The sequence below is a fragment of the Pteropus alecto genome, unplaced genomic scaffold, assembly GCF_000325575.1.
Source record: "Pteropus alecto unplaced genomic scaffold, ASM32557v1 scaffold98, whole genome shotgun sequence".
Lineage (NCBI taxonomy): Eukaryota > Metazoa > Chordata > Mammalia > Chiroptera > Pteropodidae > Pteropus > Pteropus alecto.
This window is the reverse complement of record NW_006443570.1, coordinates 14,761,080-14,765,908: the sequence shown is the minus strand read 5'-3', so window position 1 is coordinate 14,765,908 and position 4,829 is coordinate 14,761,080. Positions and strand designations below refer to the sequence as shown.

General features: G+C 36.9%; 1 protein-coding gene across 2 annotated transcripts in view; it reads right to left on the bottom strand.

Moving 5' to 3' along the window:
* The window catches only part of DUSP14 (dual specificity phosphatase 14), a 26,393-nt gene extending 21,862 nt beyond the window's left edge, over nt 1-4,531 (bottom strand). Inside the window, exon 1 of one of the 2 annotated variants that reach the window (XM_006924926.3) lies at nt 4,434-4,531. The gene's annotated coding sequence lies outside the window, so the exon portion shown is untranslated. Of the gene's footprint in view, nt 1-1,081; nt 1,282-4,433 lie in introns of those variants that run through there. The other variant, XM_025041729.1, reaches the window with a different exon arrangement.
* Between the last annotated feature and the right edge of the window lie 298 nt (nt 4,532-4,829).

Sequence of the window (4,829 nt, the reverse complement as noted above, 5' to 3'; positions counted from 1 at the left end):
TGTTTTGTTTTCTTTGGATAAATACCCAGAAGTACAATTGCTGGGTCAAAAGGTATATCCATCTTTAATTTTTTGAGGAACCTCCATACTGTTTTCCATAGCTGCTGTACCAATTTGCAATCCCACCAACAATGTATGAGGGTTCCCTTTTCTCCGCATCCTTGCCAACACTTGCTGTTTTTTGATTTATTGATGATAGCCATTCTGACAGATTTTAGGTGATATCTCACTGTGGTTTTAATTTGCATTTCTCTGATGATTAGTGACCTTGAGCATCTTTTCATATGTCTGTTAGCCATCTGTATTTCCTCTTTGGAGAAATATCTGTTCAGGTCTTCTGCCCATTTTTTAATTGGATTGTTTTTTTGTTGTTGTACTATATTTTTATATGACTGGCAGAGCAGTTGGTTTATTTACACCAGCAACACCACAAACGTGGTAATGCCTTGTGCTACAACATTAGGATGGCTACCCTGTTACTAAGTGTTAGGAATTTTATAGCTCCATTATAATCTTATGGGACCACCACCGTGTAGTATGCAATCCATCATTGACCAAAATATCATTATGTGACCCATGACTGTATTTAAATAAAGTGAGTTGGAAGGAAGCCTACCAGTTCATGGGGATGGTTGTCAGTGGGGATGAGAAGGGGCCCAAGGAAGCCTCAACTTCATAATGCTTTATTTTTTTTAAATAAAAGAAATTAAGTATGACCAATTTTGAGTTATGAGTAATAGTGCTGGTTAATTTGTTCTTTGTAATTTTCTATGTGATTGCAATTTCTAAAATTAAAAATTATTTGAAATAGAAGAAAATTAACCACAACAAATGTCTGTCGATCCAGGCTCTCTCTCCAGGCTTTGGCTTGTGCCTGGCAGTGCTCTTCACCCAAGAGCTAGACTAACAATCAATTTGATGAAAGAACTTGGCAAGGATAACAGAGTGACACAATGGCTAAATTAGGGAAATTCTTAATTATAAATCTTGATTTCAAATTTGTATAGAACTTGTATGCTGACAGTACTCCCCCGGATTTTATTTTTACCAGTACTTCCTCAAAAATTTCAAGCAAGCTCACCTCATGGTCTTTCTCTTCCAGGTGAGGAAGGCTGGTGTTTCACATGTTCTCTCTGCCACGTAAATGTTTTACTAGTCAACAGAAGCAGCATGCTCTCGTTTAAGAATTTTCTCATGTGTATCCATAAACTCAAAGAGTTAAGATGTCAAAAGGATCTACCACAGGCAATTGATGCTGAAACTATTCTGAAACAAAGGCAGAAACCCAGCAATTGTATATAAATATCAAAAAGGCCTTTTGGCCCAATGAGACTTCAAGATGGCAGCGGGGAAAGCTGACCAAACTGGATAGAAGGTCACTCTCCATCAGTGAAAGAGCAAGAATGGGAAGTGTGAGGTGGGAGGGCTGTGGAATGCATGTGACAGGACATGGACCTGACCTCCACACCCAGGCCACCACCCCTTTCCTGCAATAGGTGGAAAACAGTCCCTCTATAAGTTGCTGCCCACCCGAAGGGATACAGAAGAACACAAATAGGATTTCTTTCCCCATCACATAGATTAAGAGGTTTTAACATTACTTTTTATCCTCCCACTGTCTTTTCTTGAACTTATACATAAGTAATTTTTTTAATTATGATTATTTTAGAAAATATGAAAAAAATATTTAATACATAAGTAAAAAAGTATTCATGATTTATATAAAGACTTAAAATAGAATAATTTAGCTATTTTCCAAGATGACTAACAGAAGAAATAAAAAAGAACTACGAATCTCACATTCTTAGGGATACTGTTCTTCCATCATCCCTCCAGCTAAGAAAAAAGATTTCCCTGAGGGTATTTTCTAAACCTGTAGAATTGTAGAACATTCTGCTCTAAGCTAGAAATAGACTTAGGAGATAATACTAGGCACAGTACTCAACAAATAACTGAATTTAGTAATTTAATAACTGTCCTGCCGTGACCTCCCCATCTCTCCCAATCATCTCTTTCACTCCCTTGTCCTCCTTCCCCCAACACACACCCCCACACACCCCTAGCTTTAAATCTAGCTAGCAACACCAAACACAGACAATTAAAGTTAACCTGGCAATTGTCTACTCAGAAAGCAGGAATTTTCTATATCAAACCCAATTTTAAACTACCTCTTCAGACACAAAGGAAGATTTGGAGAAAAGTACATTTTAAAGATTGCAAAAGAGTCATTCATTGCGGTAGCGAAGAAGCTATGGTTCCTCTGGAACTGCCAAGGAAGGACGAGAGAGAGGATTCACCAAAACCTTTAAAAAACTTCTAGGTACTAGAAACTTTTATTTTTAATACTTCATCTTGCATATTTAAATTTCCCTATAACTACACATCTGTTAAAGAAAAAGAGGATCAAGGGAAGGGTTCTTTGGGGTATTTGTCAACTAAATAGAGTGGAAAACTCATTTCTGGCCTTTAGGTAATATGTTAGTCCAAACCATACAATTAAACATAAGTATATATAAACACACTGGTATATAAAGGACCAGGGATCAGTCCACACAGGTGCATGTATTCATTCAAGAAATATCCAAACATATTGTGATTAAACAGCAAACACAGTGGATTATAAACTCAAGGCTGACACAACCGGAGGTATGTAAATTAGTACAATCACTTTGGAAAATAGGCATCAGCTAGTAGAGCTGGATACGCATACCTATGACCCAGCACTGTTCATAACTGCCCCAGACCAGAAACAACCCAGATGTCCATCGGCAATGGATGACAGATAAATTACTTGTGGTTCATACAAATATGAACTAAGTATGGTCACAGGTAACAACATGGATGAATCTTAAAAAAATATAATGCTGCAAGAATTTAAACAAAAAATTATATGTCTATATACATATATGTATATGTATATAGAATTAGAATTGTCAATTCTATGTATATAGAATTGACATTCAATACATATATATAAATAAAATATTATATATAGACACATATATAATACTGACTCCCCCAAAAAAAGGATTTAAAAGAATTCTTACTTTGATCACTTTGCATAAAGGTGAAAAACAGGCAAAATGAAACTGTGCTGTTTAGAGATTTATATTTATGGGATAAAACTATAGAAAAGAAAGGAAGTGATTTCCACACAAAAGAGGCAAGGTTACCTCTGGGGTGAGGGAGAGGCTGTCACTGGGAAATAGCTGGATGAGGGTACCTCTTGACCTGCCGGATGGTTATGACTGTTTTTTCTTTAAAATGATTCCTGAAGTTATGCATTTGTTTTATACCCTTTTCTGTGTATTATAATTCACAATAAAAAAAAAATGGTTAAATAAATACAATTTTGATTTCCGTGAATTCAAAACCATTACAATTCTGGCTAACTGGGGAAAGAACACTTCCTCTCTGAACGCAATTATCGCTTTTTTGAGATCAGGAACCTTATTTGCCTTCTACCCCAGTATTGAGCACAGTATCTTTAGCATGACAAAAGTCCTCAATACATGTCTAACATTTAAACTCATAAACACTTGATGTGAATTTTAACTCACCCATTTCCTGAAATTACTGATTTGAACTGTGCCCACATTAATACTTCCCCTTCTTTGTCTTCACCGCAGTGAAGCTTTCATAAATAACTAAAGCTACCACCTTAAATGTTTGCTCTGTAAGTTTATACCCAGGCGCTGTTGCTTTAGCAACTCTCCCTGGCTTCCATTCCCTTTAATGCCTCCTTATCAGCAAAGCAAAGCAAAGATGAATACACTAGTAATTCTAAATTTCTTTTCTCCTAATGGGAAAGTTTCATCTGCAACTGAGAGTAATGCCTAGGATCTTAAGGATTTAACTGCTCTGAAGCTGGTTAAGAAGGGGTCATCTACCCACTGTCCAGGGAAATACTACCACGCTATCAGGGTTAATAAAACTTTACAACCAGCTGTCATTAAAACACATGCTACCTATTCTCGACAGAAACCAAATCTCTATGAATAGGACTGGTTAACTTCATACTACTTCATTTCAATTAAAAAGTCATTTTCTGCAAACAGATATTTATGAAAATGCTTAGAAAAGTCTAAAGGGATAATCTACCAATAAAGATACACACAGCAGTTGCTTTTCGGAAAGATGCTCAAAAGAAGGCTTTAGACTTATCTGTAAAGTTTTAATTTTTTACATAGAGAATGATGAATATATATCTTATGATATTGAGAAAAAGCATTTTTAATCCACCTTGCCCTAAATAAAATCCCAATTGCACAATATCCACCAAACTCAGATACTCCCTAAAGATTATCATTTAAAAATGGTAGTTTTTATGCTAACGTTTTAAAGGATTCCCTGGACTTATACACCTGGCCAGTTTTTCATGATATGAATATACATTTATGCCATTCTATTAAAGAATATTATGGAAATCATACCTGCATTCAGCCAATATGAAAGATTTCAGATGAGAACACAGCATAAACACGTTCGACACTGACGTTAAAAAGACCTGGAATGAAGGAAACTTCTCCCCTTTTATGGGGGAAAGCCAAAAATATCAAGCAACTACCTCTCCTCCCCCAAGCGTCAGAACATGAGTCAGAGCTGGAGGCAGGAATAGGGCCCATGTGTCAAGCCGCCTGTGCAGGGCTCCTTCCTACCTCCACCCAGCAACTCTCTACCCTCACCCAGGTTGGGGTAGGGCCTGTCCCTGTCATGAATTCTCAGGTGTCTCTGGTGAAGAGAGATAGTTATTCATTCTGGAGGTGCCTCATTTCCTGGGTTTCTAAAGGGAACCCAAAAATGAGGGCCTTTATGAGTCCACGACAAGT